This window comes from Urocitellus parryii, chromosome 4, assembly GCF_045843805.1.
Source record: "Urocitellus parryii isolate mUroPar1 chromosome 4, mUroPar1.hap1, whole genome shotgun sequence".
NCBI lineage: Eukaryota > Metazoa > Chordata > Mammalia > Rodentia > Sciuridae > Urocitellus > Urocitellus parryii.
This window is the reverse complement of record NC_135534.1, coordinates 6,344,540-6,363,191: the sequence shown is the minus strand read 5'-3', so window position 1 is coordinate 6,363,191 and position 18,652 is coordinate 6,344,540. Positions and strand designations below refer to the sequence as shown.

Below are 18,652 nucleotides of genomic sequence, written 5' to 3'. Positions count from 1 at the left end.
TCCCTTTTGAGTGGTTCTCACCAGGTGATTTGGTTACACTAACAAAAAAGCTAACTGAAACAACACTGTATGGTCTGACTTATATGAGGTGGTACCTAGAGGAGTCAAAATCTAGAGGCAGAACCAGGGTTGCCTGCAGATAAGGTGGGTGGGGAAGAGGGACTTGCTGTTTAGTGGCTGGAGAGTTTCAGTTTTGCAAGACCAAGAGAGTTCTGGAGAGAGGAAGGGTGGAGACGATTGTACAGAAGAATGTGTTTAATACCACTGAAAACTGCCCTTAAAATGGATGAGACAGTAAATTTTATGCTGTGAGTATGGTATGGTCTGAATGCTGGCGTCCTCCCAAAATTCCCACTGAAACCTAATCCCAGTGCAGCAGTATAGAGGCCAAGTCCTGAGGAGGAGATAAAGTCATGGGGCCCACCCACAGAGAATGGGATAACAAAAGAAGGTTGAAGGAATCTGCCTTGTCCCTTCCACCAGGTGAAGAGCTGCAAGAAGTCACCATCTAGGAAGAATGGTCCTCACAGGACACCCAGTCTAGTGATGCCTTGACCTTGGACTTCCTGGCCTCTAGAAACGTGAGAAATAAATTTCTGTCTATAAATTCCCTAGCCTAAGAATTTTTCTTATACCACCAAAATGGACAGTGTATATTATCACAATTTTTTAAAAATCTGAAGGGGGAGACTCCTGCAGAGTAAGAATTTCACACAGCATCCTTTCAATGCCTCCTCCACTCCAATGTCCTTTTCCTGAAGCTGCACAGGCCTCCTCTCCCACTCACACGGGGCCACGTAGGCATCAGACATCAAGGGAGAGATGAGATGTCATGATGCACTCATCACCCACCGCTTCCTGGGGCCAAGCCAGTGGCCAGGACAGGAATGCAATTCCACATCTCTTTATCATCCAGACCCAATCTCCAAAAACAACTTAGTGGCACTAGCCTCTGCGAGAGAGACTGGTGGCTCTCCACAGGGAAGTCCGGGACGGGCCAGAGGCCTCACCATTTGCAGAAGGATGACAGAGAGAACAGGAAAAAGAAGGCACTAGGTCCAGCTGCCAGGATTTCCTGGTAACCAAGCCTAACCAGAAAACAAGAAATCTTCATTTCCAGACTCCCTTTCTCTTGACTTGAACAGGGGGAAATGCCAGACCTAACCCTGAAAACTGAAACTCGAATTCTAGCGCTGCAGGGTCTCAGGTATGGTTTTACAACGAGTCCCTGGTCAGACCAATCACAATGTTCAGAATCCAAGTTCTTCTTATAATGTATTCAAACTCTACCTATTTTGGGATCATAGTGCATAAGAAATGAAGCCTTAAACAGTTTATCTGAATCCAGTCTCCTGGCATAGCTCCCCAGGCAGAGAACTGCAGCTACATGAGAAGAGATTGGGCAATGTGGACTCCTCTATGTAGGGCTCCTGTGCTGCCAGGCCAAGCCCATTTAGAGGTTAAATGGCAATGAATCAGGGCTCTGCCTGGCAGGCAGATTCCAAGGCCAATGGTTCTCTTGGATTATAATGCAAATGTCATCCAGTTGAGAAAGAAATCCCAAAAATTGCTTAAGAAAGTAGTGTACTACAGGGCTGGGGATGTGGCTCAAGCGGTAGCGCGCTCGCCTGGCATGCGTGCGGCCCGGGTTCGATCCTCAGCACCACATACCAACAAAGATGTTGTGTCCGCCGAGAACTAAAAAATAAATAAAATTCTCTCTCTCTCTCTCTCTCCTCTCTCACTCTCTCTTTAAAAAAAAAAGAAAGTAGTGTACTATAGTTCGAAATCATGCAATAATTTCCTTATTAAGTAAGCTTCTTTAATTCCAGGAAGATGTAAGATTAATTGTAGATATGCTAAACAAAATTTAAAAAAAAACATGTATTTATAATTATTTATAAATTTTATGTTAAGAAATCTGGGAGTTAGGCTAGGGGTGCAGCTCAGGGACAAGGCACGTGCTCAGCCTGAGGCCCTGAGTTCAATCCCAAATACTGGAAAGAGAGAATCTGTGGAAAGAGAGAATCTGTGCTATCCATTACTTTATTTACGTTAACATTTAATTTGGTCTGTTTCAAGTAATAAGTCAGTCTCAAGGCTCCAATTAAAATAAACGGAGTAATTTGTTTAGACTTATGATTTTAGGTAGGAATTTACTAGGTTTAAAATCAGTATTGGCAGAGGACAAGCACATGAAAAGATGCTCAGCGTCATTAGGGGAATTCAAACCACAATGAGATACCACTATAGGCCTTTTTATTTTTTATTTTTGGTACCAGGGACTGAACTCAGGGGCATCTAACCAACTGAACAACATTCCCAGCCTTTTTAAATTTTTTTATTTAGACAGGATCTCACCAGATTGCTCAAGGCAACCTTAACTCACTAAGGTACAGAAGCTGACTTTCAACTTGTGATCCTCTTGCTTTAGCCTCTCAAATCACTGGGATTACAGGCGTGTGCCACCATGCCCAGATCTATGCCTTTTTAAATGGCTAAAATTATAAAGTCTGACTATCCCCAGTGCTGGGGAGGATGGGAGGGATTAGAATTCTCATTCACTGCTGGTGGGAATATTAAATAGTACAACCACCTAGGAAGGGTTCAACATGGAAAGTTACACAAGCAACTACTGTGTGTCCAACCACGCCCCTCCTAGGCATTTGCCCAAGACAAAAGGAAATGCAAACACCTTCACAACAGTTTTATTTGCAATTGTCAAAAACTGGAAGCCAGTGAGATGACCAATGACAAGTGAATGGATAAACTATATAATATCCATGTCATAGAATAATTACTCAGCAATATACAAAAAGAATGAACTGTTGATACGTGCAACAACTAGACATAATTTAAATAATTATGTGGAGTGAAAGAAGGCAGACAAAATAGAACACAAACTGTAGGAGTGGTTTTATGGAAAATCTCAGAAAATGCAAACTCATCTCTAGTAACAGAAAGTAATTAGTGGTTACCTGAGGGAAGTGGAGGCAAAGGTGGGGGGTAGATTCCAAAGATGACAGGTGTGTCAGCTTGTCTGGACTGTATTGATGGTTTCACAGGGACAATTTGTCAAAACTTGTGAAATCATAAGATTTAAATATGAGCTACTAGTTATATGTCAATAAAACCTCAGTAAAGCTATTTTAAAAATAAAATATAAAACGGGGGCTGAGGTTGTACTCAGTGGCTGAGCACTTGCCTCGAACATGTGAGACACTTGGTTCAATCCTCAGCACCATATAAAAATAAGTAAACAAAATAAACATGTTGTGTCCATCTATAACTAAAAAAAAAAATTTTTTTAATGGAATAGGAACGTTTATGAAAACTTTAAGAATCAGCTTAATGTATTAGATTTACAAGTGTTATTTAAATATTGGGGAATTTTTTAATCATGCATCCCTCATGGCCAGCTTTAATTTAAAACTAAAATTGGAAGAAGTATTAAAATAATTAAAATAAGACGAATAATTTATAAATTCAATTTAAAATTTTCAAATGAATCTAATTAAGTCTTCAAATGGGACCAGCATTAATCAATCACTTTCAGAGTGATTGTTAGAACTTTCTAGAATTGTAAACAGAATAGAAAGATTTGTACTTTGTTGTATTTAAGAGCTAAACTTTACAAAGTGTAGACCTTAAAAGAAAGAATTCAATTTTGAGGTTTTATTTCTTTGCCTTGCTGGGGATGGAACCCAGGCCCCCAGCAGGTGCTCCACCACTGAGCTGGATAGATTTCTGAATTGTAACTTTAACAAATTGAAAATACATATTTTTTTTCTATCTGAGTAACTTCAAAAAAAAAAAAAAAAAAACTTTACAGTACTCAAACATCTAGGGGTAGAGATGAGGTATGGCATCCAGAATCTCACCCAAAAATGCCACTCACAGTCACCCAAAACTCACCCAGTCGGGGCTGGGGATGTGGCTCAAGTGGTAGCGCGCTCGCCTAGCATGCGTGAGGCACTGGGTTCGATTCTCAGACCTCATAAAAATAAAATAAAGATATTGTGTCCACCTAAAACTAAAAAATTTTTTAAAATAAAATATAAAAACCTCACCCAGTCACTTAGTCTCTGAATCTGTTTTCTCATCTGTAAGAGAGAAATGTTTCCCAAAATAAACAATATATTTGCTATTAATGATTTATTAATAAATTTCATACTGATAAATAGCACACTGGCCAACACATTGGCATAAAGAAATGTGCAGCACAATACCATGCTAGTAACTGCAGCCCGGCCAGATCCTGGGCTGACCAATGGCAGACAGGAGAAAGCTGACACACACATCCTCAGAGACTGAGCATGACTCAGCACAGCCAGGTCATAGAATTTTCCGCAGCCTCAGCCGGTGTGGATGTCACGTCTCAAGTTGGTCAAGAGAGAAGCTGCCCCAGAAGGAGCCGCCTGCTAGTGATGCCCCAGGCCCACCCCCTCCTTGGCCAGCAGAGAATCAGGACAAGCAAGTAAGAGAAGCACTGCAGGCTGCGGTGGTCCTGGGAGGACCTGGGGAGGTCTCCCAACATGGTATTCAACAACAGCAGGCAACCACCTCCCCCCAGGATCACCAGGGAGAAAGCTGCCAGGGGGAGGCCCCAGCTGAGATGACAGAGCCTTGGTTACAGTAAGTAACTAAGAAAAGCTCCAGGGAATCAGCTGGGCCTGGGGGACTGATGACCTGGGAGAAGAAGGCCCTTCTTGGTGACTAATTTTCCCTTCCAACTGATGGATTTGAAAGAAACATCAATAAAAAATGACAATCTTAAAAACAACAGTGTTAGCATCTTGGATTCTACTCATTAGCCTTCTCTGGGCTTCAGTTTCTTCAGCTCCTTAAGACAGGTGGTTTAGAGGTACTTCACTCAGCGCCCCCACCTCTCCTTGCAGGATGCAAGCAAGGAAGATGACACCCAACTCTACCAACTGAGAACGAGTGGACAGAGCAAGCAGAGAGAACAGGTGGTGGGTACCTGGTGGAGGGTTTCCATCGCATTCCCATCAGCCTTTTCTCCATCAACTTTCTAAGCAAACTCAATTGTAGGGAGGAAAACAGCTGGTGCGAGCCCAAAGCCTAGGGCAAGAGGACGGTGGAAAATCTCAAAGGAGACAGACTCCTAGGTCATGAAGGGCCCCCAGAGAAAAATCCCTAAAATACAAAGGGTGGAAACCAAGACAAGTTCCTGTGCAAAGGAATCCCCACTCCACACTGAGCATGAGCTCTGGGAAAGAAGAGCCACAGAGTCCCCAGGACACCTAGCTGTAACACAGGAAGAGCAGCTAGCCTGCCTTGGGAGGAAGGGAAGGCTGCCTGACCATAGTGTCCTGATCATAGGGAGAATGCCCGGCAGGCTGCCCAGCTGGACTGTTGTTGCAGACCAGCAGGAGACAGGTCTGAGTTTCAGTGGAGCCCTGCCAGGCAGCCTTAGCATTTAGGCTGAGGACATGCAACTGGATCTCCCAGCCACCTGCAATCAGAGGGAAATCAGTATTAGGGGAAACCCTAAAAGGGCAGGTGACGGAGGGCAGTGCTGCTTTGGCACTAAGTAGAGGGACAAGTCCAACTTCATCTCCTTGCCACTGTAGTTGGCAGAGGCTGGGAACACGTGTCAAGTATCTTTATAACTAGCTGGCAGAGCCACCTCTCATGCCCCAGCTGCATGCTTCTCAGAGCCCCTCCGTGCCCAGCTGCCCTCCCTCTGTGACCCCTGAAGAACGGCTCTTCTCAGAGGCAGCCCTGCCTGGGGATGCTTCCTGTGGGTCATCAGGCGCCTCATCATCCTCCCCCTGCCAGCTTCCCAAACCACACCCTTCCAGCAACGGGGCCTCCTGCTGTGGCTGGCCAGCTGCCAACTGGGGCCAGCAGGGAAACAGATGTCACTTTCCTATGAAAACCAACGAAACCCAGAAAGACCAAGCTTAAATAGAGATTTTCAAAAATCAAAGTGTGGTCTTTTTTCTTGACTGAGCTTGAGACGTGACATGACAAGACTCATCTCCAGCTGCTCCCAATGAAGTCACCGCCACGTCCCACAGGCCTGGGTTCAGGCACAGGACTTACCCTCAGCGTTGCGTCAGCCCTCGAGGAGGCAGGCACTATCTAAAGAAAAAGAAAAAGTATTATTGTCACTTCTCCAGGCACGCCTGGGAGAACCTAGGAGTGGCCAGGACATAGCGATTCAGAACCGAGAGAAGATCTGCTAGCTTGCTTCCTCTTGGGGGCTCCACGGGTGCCACCAGAGCAGCACAGGGCTGAGGGCACACCAGGTATTGACCAGCTGTCCCCACCCTTTGCTTCTTGCCACCCACTCCTGTGACCCTGCAGCCTGATTCCTCCTCTGTAAAATAGGGACAATAACAATACCTACCTCACGGGCTCACAGGAGTACCCAATGCGGTAACACACGCGATGGCCACGCTGGGACGCTGGCTGGACCACTAGCAGGATTTAAGAAAAACCCTTGTGTGGTCCCCACTACACAAGAATAAGAAGTTCCAGAAACTGTTATTGTTTCATCTGAGGGGCTTCCTCTTCCCACCCACCTCCGCTCAGTCCCCCAACCATATTCTCTGTGCAGCTGCCTCTAACCTCAGGAGCTACCTGTCTCCTGACTCTTGGGCTCTGGTTCCTATCTCACGATGCAACTTGACACTAATGAAGAACTGTCTTACGTGATCTGAGATGTGTCTCCTATTTCCAGACTGTTCCCTCAGAGCCTTTCCTGCAGAGGCCCCTCCCTGCCCTGCATAAGAAGAGTACAGCGTGCATTCACGCCGTGGGAGCCCAGAGGTGGTGCATGGCCACTTTCTGGAGCTTACAGACTGCTTATTTTCCAAAGGCTACATCCATCAGACAGCTCAAGCCACTGGTCAATAAATAGCAAATTGGAGACACACACCAGCAAGGAATTGAATAGGTTCACAGAAAACCAGCTGCCTTGGTAGATTATGTCAAAGCTGAAATTTAATGTTTGGGGCATTTAATTCAATAAAATATTTATGGAGTGCATGCATTCACAAGGAATTATGCCAGAAGATACCAGCTCTGCCAAAAAGTTCCCAAACGCACATTATTAGGGGCTAACTTTAGAAGGCAAAAGCAGAAGACTCAGGTCCCCAAGTCCAAAGCCAATCCCAGCCATGCAATTTCCTTGGAGCAAGATAGTTAACCTCTCTACATGTGGGGCTTAGTAAGGCCCCTGTCACTACATAGTGAGAACACGTACAGTTTGGCTCTATTATTAATAGCAAATGATAATAAATCATTACTTATCATTACAAATAATGATTTGTTATTAAAAGAGAGAATCCACATCCAGCTGAACAGATCTGGCCAGGCTTAATATAGGAAAGCCCTGAGTACTGAAGAGTAAAAGGCCCTGAAGAAAATCAAGTCACTGGGAACAAGAAGAGGGACACTAAGAAGTGAGTTTGGAGGGTCAGTGAATAGTCTGACGGTGGCGCCAAGGCAGAAGAGGTTACCAATGGGGTCAATGGATGAAAAAGCCCAACAGAAGGACCACGTTGGTTAGTCCTGAACACCAAGATGAGGCAAGCTCCTCATCCAGTAAGTAAGAGGAAAGGGCTTGTTCCTTTGGTTATTTTCCATCTTTTACTATCAAGCTCTCATTCTCTGGCAAAGCGTCCACAGCAAATACCAGAAGGCAGCTAAGTGAGAGAATCCACTCAGTCAGGCCCAGAGGTGGTTTCAGCAAGGGAGCAGGCAAAATGCCCCCCTTCTCAAAGGACGCCTCTGGAGGAGAAACTAGCCCCAGAGCAGGCCTGGGAAGTGCAGAACAGGGCCCCATCCAAAAGAGTACGCTGCCACTGGGAGGCAGCCAGAGAAGTCCACACTCACCTCCAACAAAAACACAGTCCCGGGTGAGGACCCGGAAAGGGCCAGAGAGGGGACTCCCTCCCAGATTCACTGGTCTCCGCACGTGGTGCTGGTCATTGCAGCCGTCCCTAATGACTACTTTCTACGTGCCCCGATTTCTACCTTGCTCTCCTCACTCATGATCAGCTTAAGACATTTTCTACTAATTTATCCAAAACTTTTACTAAGCACCCCTGTTGTTCCCAGCCCTGTGTTAGAGACTGAGGATACAAAGAAGACACAGACAGCTGTGACACAGAATGAGACATGAACCTAAGATCCAGCCCTGCCACTGGTCCCAGAGCCTCCATGCACAGGGTTGGAAGGACAGCCACGCAGCACGGCACATGGGGTACTGGGAGTGATACGGAGAAATGGAGGAATAGGACATGGAGGTTGTCAGAGGCAGAGGACCCACTGCAGGCTACAGGGGAACCCTCCTGGAGTAAGACCCTGGAGGGGAGCAGTGGCACAGAGTCGGGTGAGCCAAGATGCAGCAGGCTTCAACAGGGACAGAAGAGGACAGAAGGTGCAGAAGGGGGCGCTGGGGTAAACTGGAGACACCTCGGATGGCAGCCTCAATTAATTAAAAAAACAACAGACATTGACCAACCACAGTGAACAGAGAGCCCTTTCCCTAAGGGCAGGGGACAGAGCAGACACTAAGAAACAAAGGGTTGAGCTGGGGCCATAGCTGAGTGACAAGAGCGCTTGCCTGGCATGTGTGAGGCACTGGATTCAATTCTTAGCACCACAGAAAAATTAACAAATAAAAAAAAAAGGCATGCTATCTATCTACACTAAAAAAAAAATTAAAAAGAAAAGAAACAAAGGGTGAGCCTATAATCCCAGTGGCTCAGGAGACTAAGGCAGGGGATCACGTGTTCAAAGCCAGCCTCAGCAAGGTAAGGCTCTAAACAACTCAGTGAGACCCCGTCTCTAAAATACAAAAAGGGACTGAGGATGTGGCTCAGTGGTTGAGTGCCCCTGAGTTCAATCTCTGATACCCAAAAAATAAAAGAAAGAAAGAGTGAGTAGGGCATGGTGGCACACACCTATAATTCCAGCTACTCTGAAGCTGAGGCGGGGGAACTGCAGGCCTGCCTCAGCAACTTAATGAGACCCTGCCTCAAAATAAAATAAAGTATAGATAGATAGGTAGGTAGAGAGAGAGATTGAAGAGCGGGAAAAGAGCTCAGTGACAGGACCCTGGGTTCAATTCCCAGTTCCACAAAAAAGAAAGGGGTGGGGGATGGAGGGATGAGCTGGCTTAGGGTGTAACTCAACGGCAGAGTATGGTGTTCACCATGCTCAGGACCCTGGGTTCAATCCCCAGAATGCAAAAAAAAAAGAAAGAAAGAAAGACAAAAAAAGGACTGCTGCTCCCAAAGAACTTAGCAGAACACAAATGAACACAACTGGGGCACAGGTCTGCTGGTTCCCAAACAAACGCCCAGCTGCCCCTGGATCCAATCCTCCCTGATTTACCCGCATATTAGTAAATCCTAGTGCCCTCACCTGTAGCAGCCGCTTCCCATGACCAAGTTTCTCATACCCCCTGAGAAGTATTATTTTCCCCATTCTTTTTCCTCAGCCTTCCACTTGTAGGCTCTCATTGCTTAGAACTTGCTCCTCTTCCATAAGACCTTTGTTGCTCAAATCCAATCACTGCTGCTACACTGCCAGCGGCATCAAAAGTAGGTTTACCACTCACCTCTCCCACAAAGGCTGCCCTTTTAGCCCAGGGGCCAGTCCCCTTCTCTCCCGCTTTAGCATGAGGTCTGCCCTGGTTTGCGGGCCTCTACCACACTTCCTCTTCTGGGCCATACCTTGCTCTCACCTGCTCTCTACAAACATCTGTAGCATGCTGACTTCTACTTGGGTTTAATTTTTCTCTCCTCCAACCAGTTTGTCAGCAGTTCTAAAACAAGGATTAACCTCATCACCTACGTAACCTCTCAGCACCTAGCCTAGGGCTCTGCACATGATGAGTTTAAAAGTTGAAGCATTAAGATAAAAAGAACAACAGAAAGTTGTAGCTGCAAGTACATAGGAAGGCTGAGCACATCCACCCCCTACTTAATTATTTGCATCACATACAAGGAAAGATTGACAGGCGGGAGGCCAGCCAGGGCTGCTGGTGGTAGTGGGTAAGGGAGCATGGGGAAGGCTCATGGCAGAGTCTGAGGGCTCTAGTTGCAATCTAGCAAGTGTTGGCACTTATCAGAGCCTCAGTTTTCTCAGCTGCAGAATGAGGATAATGAGCCCTGGGCTCCTCCTTTCACAAAATAAAAAGGCAATCGGATTTTTAAGAATTCCAAAACTGCCAGGGACCTTGGGACTTGGCCTAGTTCCATCATCTGTGAGATGAGGAAAGAGCTCTCCAAAGGTAAAACAACTGGCTGAAAGTATACAGGGCAAGTCACCCTGGGAGGAACCAGCGGGGCAGGGCCTCAAGGTTCAGCCTTCCAGTCGGACGCAGGGACGCAGGAGGGCACTTTCCAAACGCACTTTGTAAACCACTAAAAGCTGTAGAATAATGGGGCTGAACCCAGCCGCACCTCCTAACTGAAGGGTCTTGAATCATTGTGTCTAAGCACCTCAAGTTCACTTCTACATCTGAACCAAGTGCATCCTACGGGAGACGGAGTGCAACCACTTGGAACAAGGAAAATGCCAGCCTTACATTGCCACAGCTTCCATACAGTCAGTGAGATGGGGTCAGCTTGGGCTTGGTTTGAACCCTCAGGGTCCTGGCGCGAGGCCTTTTGGGCCCAGTGCGTCAGTTTCTCCATCTGCAAAATGGGCCTGAGAGCAGGACTAAGGGCGCCTGTGGCAGCCAGAGGGGCGGGATGAGGTGGCGCCCGCCCGAGAGGGATGCTCACGCGGCATCTAGCCCTAGACGCCTCGCGGCGGGGTCCGGGTGTGGATAAGGGAGGGGGCGGGTCCGCGCCGGCCCGGTCCCGGCTGGAGGAGGAGAGACGGCGCACGTCGTGTCGTGTCGTGTCGCGTCGCGCTGCACGCCGCCCGCAGTCGTCCCCTCCAGCCGTCACTCGCAAAGCCCGCGCCTCCTTTGCGCGCGCGACCCTTACATAAGCGTCCCTGGCGCCGGCGCACGCCCACCAGCTCCGACCTGCCGTAGGAAGAGGAAGGTGCAGAACGCCGCGGACACTCACCTCCTCCCAGGCGCTGCAAGTCGTCGCCGCCGCCTCTACCGCCGCTGCCTCCGCTGACAGGGAACAGCTGCAGTCTCCGTGCAACCAAACTTGCTGCAGTCCCAGGCCCCGCCTCACGGACTTCCTATTGGTCCAGGCAGCCCAACCCCTCCTAGAATTGGGTAATATTCTCCGTCACTCACCACTCCTCCGCTTAGGACTCCTCCCTACGCCCACCTACCGGCACGTTTAAGCCTTGGCGCGCCACGTCAGCCCCGCCCCTCGCGTCTCCGGAGGGTCCCTGGATTGGTGGCAAGGCCAGGAGAGCCCGCCCCAGGCGCACCACCGCCTACTCTCTTGTCTCCGGAACCTCACGTGGGCAGCTCGGCCCCGCCCCCGCCCGCAATAGGCGGAAGTGGCCTGGCTCCGACACGTCGTGATTGGCTATCGCCGGGGGTGGGGACGTGCAATTCATTCACCCGGGTAGCACGTGTCTCCCCAAACCGCAAGCATAACAGATGCGCCCCGGTTCAGGCACCCCGGCCCGACGCAGATACGCATTAGCGGTCGGAGAAGAGGTCTCAGAGCGTTAGCGGAGGGTAGGAGGAAGGAGAAGATGCTGGTGCCTCCAGGGTTTACGTGACTGCGTCCTGTGGCGTCTGTGTGGGTGGTCACGGGGGTTAGAAGTCAGTCTCTGTGTGACCTTGGACATTTCCACTTCACCTCTCTGAGCTTCAGTTTTCCTAATTTGCAAAGGGGGGTCGCTCAGGACCTAGGGGTTTATAAAGCTTGGTTGAGATATGAAAGGAAAGCTGCTTAATTGGGCTCTGTGCCAACCAGAGGGTAGGGAAGTGACCCAAACAACCCCAAATTCCTGCCTTCCGGTGAGGGGAAACTAGACAAATAAACATAAAATATACAGTACATCAGATGTAATTAGGGCAAGGAGAAAAAATAACCTGCTTCCAGACTAGAGGATCAAGGACTCTAAGAACACCGTTGACTAGAAATTGAGCACGGAGAGGGATTAAGATCCCCTTCTCTTCTCAAACTTCATTGCATAAAAAATTTATCACTACAACTTCCTTGTCCTTCCTTCCACCTGTTCCGCAGGACTCCAACCCTGGGTCGATCCACCACAGCTATTTTAGAAGAATAAGAATTTAAAATCCAATCTTCCAAATTCACGCTTTCATTCAATCAATACGCATCTCTTAAGCACCAACTTACTATGTGCCTGGTGCTATGAGGGGGATTGGTGCGCAAAACCCAGGCCCATCATTTCGTGGAGCTCACGTTCTATCGCATGTCCAAGCCCAAAGACTCTACATAACTTTTTTTTTTTTTTAATACAGGAAAAGAGTTAAAGCCTTGTAACCTTGTGAGGTCCCATCCCTCTCTGGACTGGATTTCCACATAAAAGGGGCTGGACTTCATACACTTGAGTCTGTCCTTCCTTGTGTGTTACACTTCTAGCACTTGCCTACCTTGTGACCTCATTACTTCCTGTCTATTTTATCTACCCTTCGGCACAGATGTAAGACTTGAATCCCTGTGTCTTTCAGAAAAGGCATGACCTTGTTCTAGGGCTGGCCAATCAACAGGGTCTGAGAATGGATCTGGAACATAAAGCAGGTGGCTTCCTCCACCCAGGTTCAGGTGACTCCTACATCAACACCAACTGAGGCAGATCTGAACAAAGGACCTAATTGAGTGGAACCAGATAGATTGCTGTGAACAAAGCAGTATGGGTTCTAAACAGTTAGCCACAGCATATACATTATCAAGTTAGATTGAGAAACAAGACACCTTGTCATCCAGGCTTTCTCCTTCCCCAAGAGGACAGGGTTGGAAAAGTATTCCATTGCAAGCCAAGAAAACTTTCTAGCCAACAGCCTGGGTGAGGAGTCTGCCATGGCTGGAGCATTTCTCAGGGTGAGCTTCAGATCTCTACTGGCGGAATCTCTTTGTTACAGAGTGCTGACTGGAGACGCAGATTCCTGAGCCCCACCCCCATGGTCTTATTCAAATTAACCAGATGCCTTAGAGGGACTAACAGAGTCACCTAGGTCACAGAGACCCAACGTTGGGAAATGAGACACCGCCCCCCCCTTTGCATTGCTAGTTTTAGGAACTTTCCAAATGGTTCTGAAGTGAATCAGTGTCCAGACCCGCAGAGAGGCCTAGAGAAGAATTAGCCAGACTTCCCAATGATAAGAATCTCCCTGTTTTTTTTTTAAACAAACAGATTCCTGGACCCATACCCATGGAACTGGGGTGGGGCCCAGGAATCTTTTATTGATTTTTTTAACCCCCACTAATTCTGGAGATCTGGGAAGCTTGGGGACTTGGCTAAATTCCCAAGAGGGGGTGGCAGAGGAGGGCTGGCCAGGAGTTCAGCTGTGGTGCTCGGGCACAGGCAGCAGGATCTCTCAGGAAAGAAGTGTGACATCCAGCAGCTCAGATGCTCCTGTGAGGCTGGAAGTGCAGCTCTGCCTTCTGCTTCTTCGTGTCTTCCACTTTCTGGAAGGTTCTCGGTTGATTGGTTGGTCGGTCTTCTGTTCCCCTCCTCACATTTGAACATTACCTCTCCAACAGTTGAGTTTAGCACAGAATAGGTGCTTAATAAATAGTGGGTAATGAAAGCAGGGGAGACATCAGCCCACAGTTAAAAGGACTGGAGTAAAGGGGACTGCCCCAGAGACCAAGCCCCAGAGGCCCAAGAGTCCAGCAGGAGGTTGAGGAGTCCAGAGGACACCACCTTTAGCCTGGAGGGAAAGTTAAAGAGACAATGACCTGGAACAGACCAGGTGGGGTCTGCGAGTGTGTTTTGCCAAGGGGCAAATTGGGAGGAGGGAGACTTCAAGAGTGTCCCTGGGCCAGAAAGGAGGGAAAGAAGATTCATTCACTCCACAGCTTTCTCAGAAAAGATGTCCTGAATAATGAGCAGTTTCCCCAGCCCCACCCTGCTCCCGGACCAGCAGGAACAGAGCCTGAAATGCTCGACTTCAAAGCAGTGTGGCTCTGTGCTGGAGATGATGGCCAGGGGGGTTATGGAACTCCAAGGAGGGGCCCCTGACCCTAAAAGAGGGGCCTTAGAGGGCTTCTTGGAGGAGGTGATGACTGGGCCAAGTCCTGAAAAAGAGTTTATCAGGTGAAGATATTGATAAACAAGGCCCCATGCTGAGAACAGGCCCAAACTAAGACAGGAAGATGAGGTGGGGGAGGGGCATGGTGCACTGCATACTGCTGGGCCCTGGGAGGACAGCTCCCCAGCAAATTCAGGAAGCACAGTGGGGGAGGCCAGGAACAGTTAGGAACAAAGAAACTGGAAGCATCCAGGTGAAAAGGGAGCTCCCAGACAAAGCCATGGACCCCTCAGAACATAGCAGATACGACGAGCCCCCCAGTGCAGACCACCCTCTGAGTTTCCATTTCCAGGCCAGAAGCTGGGCTTCACTCTGACCAGGACAACCCAGATGAGGGGGATGTTCCCTCCTCAGATGATGAATGAGGGCTGTCCAATTTCTGGTGGCTGGAGCCTTAGAGGGCCTGGCTGCTGGGTTAACCCTCAGTGAAAAGACAGGGCAAGGCCACCAGGCCCTCAGGAAGACCCACTGCTTCCCCTGGGATGGACAAACACCCTGCACAGGCTGGAACTGTGTCTTCTATTCTGCAGCACAGAAGACTCCAGGTGACAGGGCAGAGGCAGCCCAAGGGTAGTTTGATCTGCTTTTTATTTATTTATTTTTCATAAGTTTTCCTGCCTCAGGTCCTTGGGGGGACCAGGCTGCTCCACTGGGGCTCCTAGCCTGGTTCCCATGCACAGCTACACTAAACCATGGGGTGCCTGGTTGATGATAAGGAAAAGGTGGCACTTTGGTGATAAGGCCTCTCGCTAGCTACCAGCACATGACCGGGCAGGCAAAGCATGGCTTGGGTCACGTCCCTGTTCACCCATCAGCATGGAGCACATGGGCAGTGTGGGAACTGCACAGCGATGAAAGGCGGACCTGTGCCCTTGCCCAGGTACAGTTTTGGGGTACTGAGCTTAACTCCCCACACTTTGTCCCTGTGGTCTCTGTTCCTTTAACCTGTTGCCTCCCACCCCTAGGGACCTGTCCTTTCAGTCTGGACAGTCCCACTAGACCACAGAGCCCATCAAGGGATCCCCACAAGATACTCAGACCATTGCCGGCCGAGGTGGAGCACAGCCTTCATCTCCCCTGTGCTCTTGGGCTGCCGAAGTCTCTGCCAGTTCTGAGATCGCTCTTCTGTTTCCACCCCTCTGAATGTGCCAGCCCCAAGAAGCAAAGGAATGGGTTAGCTCCTCCCAAACCTCCTCCCAAGTTTTATTGGGGCAATGCCAGCCAAAACAGTCCCTGTCACTTGCCCCCTGCCCAGACTCTCAGCTGCAGTTAACATTGTCATTTCTGCCATCTCTCCTGCTTTGCCCACGTGCCCAAATCCCGAGTCCTCAAAGCCCGTGGGAGACTCCCCACCATGGGTCCAGCCCTTTACCAGGGTGCCAGGTCCATTCAAAGTCACTGGTCCCCAGGATGGGACAGAGGAAGGGGACGAACTTCCTTACAGTCTGAGTGGTAACTCTTCGGATTTTCCCAGCAATCCTCTAAAGTAGGGAGGAATGTTGAAGCTCCAAGAACAGACACAGCCTCTCTCCTGGTTGCACAGCCAGGGACCCAGTCAGGGACCCCCAAGCACCACATTTTCTGCTCCACTCACCACCTTAGACCACCCAGGAAAAGAGAAAGCAGATACTGTGGAATCAAAGAAAGAGCTTTGTTTCTGATATCTCTGTGAAGATAGTACCTGGTGAAGCCAGATTTACAGATAGGTGGTTAGCGTAGTCAGGTAAATGGGGTCTCATATCGAGTAAGATGAAGACAGAGCCCATCCCTAGGAAATGTGAGTGAAGCTAATCCAAAAGCAATCCCAGCCCAGATTACTCCTTTGGTCCACCTGTCCCCCACCCTTTGGGCCTTCCCACCTGCATTCCATCACTGCAAGATAACAGAACAAAGGACAGGAATCGGGAAAGCTGAAAGTAGACCTTAGCTATAAAAGAGGGAAGACCTCGCCCTTCCATGGATTCCACCTCTTGGGTCCCCTTCTTCCTCCAGGGAGAAGTCTTTTGCTGTCTTTTAATAGTCAACTTTCCACTCTACCCTTGCCTCCGAGTGCCTCTCTGGCATTATACTTCTGCCTCAGGGAAGCAAGGACTCCTCACCAGTACACAGCGGGAACACTGGAACCTGATTGTACAGCCAGCTTCTCTGGGCCCTGCTCAGACCTGACTTTGCAGTGGACTTGCCATGGGGCCTGGAGGTTGGTGCTTCTCAGCAAGGCAAGTCTGGGGCTCCCAGGAGACCTGCCCAGCTCCATTCTACAGAGGAGGAATCAAGCTATTTGGAAAAGTTCAAGAGCACCTGAGTTACTGGCTCTGCCTCCCTACACCTATTGAGCTCAGGTTCTCTGCCACTCAAAATAATCCTTCCCTAATTCTTTGGAATGCTGTCCCAATTAAACACAGTCACATTCAGGAGGCCCTCGGTGCAGTGCCTGGCACGGACAAGTGCCCTGCACCTGGGAGCTTTTATAACAGTGTTTAAGTAATAGTGTTATTTAACCATTCACTTTGATTTCTCCAAGTGATAAGGTGGCCAGGTTCTGGCATTGAAATTAACAGCCTGGTATTCCAGCTTCCTGTGGGGACATGAAAACGGAAAAACTGGACACATTTGGTACCATTGTTCTGAACTAAAAGAGGGCACCAAATTACAGCATATTAGGAGTCGCTCAGGCAAAGAGCAGAGATTCATTATTGAACATACTCAAACAATTTTAAGTTAAACATGTATGTCTGCAAGCACTGGTCATATTTTCAAGGAGAAAATCTAGTGGCATTAACCATTGGGCTCATAGTGTAAAGGGCGATGGAAAAGCTCCTTAAACTCAACAAGCCAAAACAACCATTTACCTTTATTAGCAGGACCGTAGCAGCCAGTCACAGAGGAGAAGGGAGGAGGGGGGAGGGGAGAGGGGGAGAGTGAGGGGGAAGGAGAGAGTGAGAGGGGGATAGAGAGAGGGGAGGAGGGAGAGAGAGGGAAGGGGGGAGAGAGAGGGAAGGGGGAAGAGAGAGGGGAGGGGAAGAGAGAGGGGAGGGGGGAGAGAGAGGGGAGGGGAGGGGAGGGGAGGGGAAGGGAAGGGAGGGGAAGGGAGGGGAGGGGAGGGGAAAGGGGAGGGGGGAGAGAGTAAGGGTAAGAGAGTGAACACAAACAGGGTATTGATATTTATGGGCTTAACACAGGATGAGGAGGAGCAAGGCTGTTACTTCTTCATTGGCTGAGAGTTCGAGCCACTTCAGGGATTGGAGGTGCGCCATTCAAAGTTCATGCCATTCACAGGGATTGGAGGTGATGGTTCGCGCACCATTCAGTGCTTCTTGGACCTGAGCTCCCAGAAGAGAAGCAGTCTGGGCGTCATCTTTACCAACACATAGTTCTGTGAATACCCAGACTTCACCCCCAGAGGGTGGAGCACAGTTCATTTGCTGAAGACTCCCCGTGCTGGCGAGACCCAATAGGGCTGCACCCCAGGTCCATCCCAACTGTGCCTCTGTTGCTTCATCTGAACAATGGGGTAAGGCTTCTGAGTAGAGGGCATGCTGCTTTCCTGCTGCCCCCCAAGGCCTATCAGATTCCCAGGTCAGATTCTCAAAGGCCTGGAGATGAGCTTCATGTCTGACTTCCCCAGGGCGAACCTGGCATGTCCCCAGGCTCTGGCCATCTGCTCCACTCTCACCTCCACCTCCTTCGTGCCTGTGAGGCTGAACCCCACCCCCACCACCTCCTTGAAGAAGCCCACCTGGATTTGTTATGTTCCAATTCAATTCAGGACCCCCAAAAGACCACTAGAGACCACCAGAGACAAACAGGTGTTTATTGTGAGCTAGCTCTGTCCTCCGCACGCACACAGCAACTGGTGACACTGAGAGGCCCCGGAGCCCAGGGTTTGCAGCAGTTTTATACACTCTTTGGGGAAGGCAGGGTCTTCACATACATCATAGCATTGAAGCCAGATTTAAAGTTAGGTCGTCAGTGTAGTTAGGTAAATCGGGTCTAATACCGAGTGAGATCTAAAATGGAGGCCATGCTGAGAATGATTCCGGAAACGCAGGACAACTCATGGAATGTTAATGAAGTCCTGAAGAGGCCCTAGGCCAAAGTCCACCTCAAAGAAGTGTTAATGAACAGCCCCCAGCAAACTTAAAGGTAGCCCATCACAAAGAAGTGTCCCACCCCTCGGGCCTTCCAACCTACATTCCATCACCAAAACTATAAAATGGCGAAATAACCGCACTTCCACCGATTCCACCTCTTGGGTCCCCTTCTTCCTCCAGGAGAAGTCTTTTCTGCTGTCCTTTAATAAACTTCTAATTTCTACTCTGACCTTGCCTCGGCGTGCTTCTTTGGTGTTATTCTTCAACATCGGGGAAGCCAGGACTTGTCACCAGTCAACAGCGGTAACAGCATCTCTTAGCAAATCATCACCCACTGCGGGAAAATCAAACAACAACTCTAAAACATGATTAG

The 18,652-nt window shown here is 49.0% G+C and overlaps 1 protein-coding gene across 5 annotated transcripts in view; it reads right to left on the bottom strand.

Moving 5' to 3' along the window:
• Positions 1–11,151, bottom strand: part of Pc (pyruvate carboxylase) — a 113,798-nt gene extending 102,647 nt beyond the window's left edge. For all 5 annotated transcript variants that reach the window (XM_026396697.2, XM_026396700.2, XM_077797937.1 and 2 more), the window contains exons 1-2: positions 11,061–11,151; positions 6,070–6,108 (exon numbers count right to left, since the gene is read on the bottom strand). The gene's annotated coding sequence lies outside the window, so the exon portion shown is untranslated. The remainder of the gene's footprint in view (positions 1–6,069; positions 6,109–11,060) is intronic.
• Positions 11,152–18,652: the final 7,501 nt, after the last annotated feature.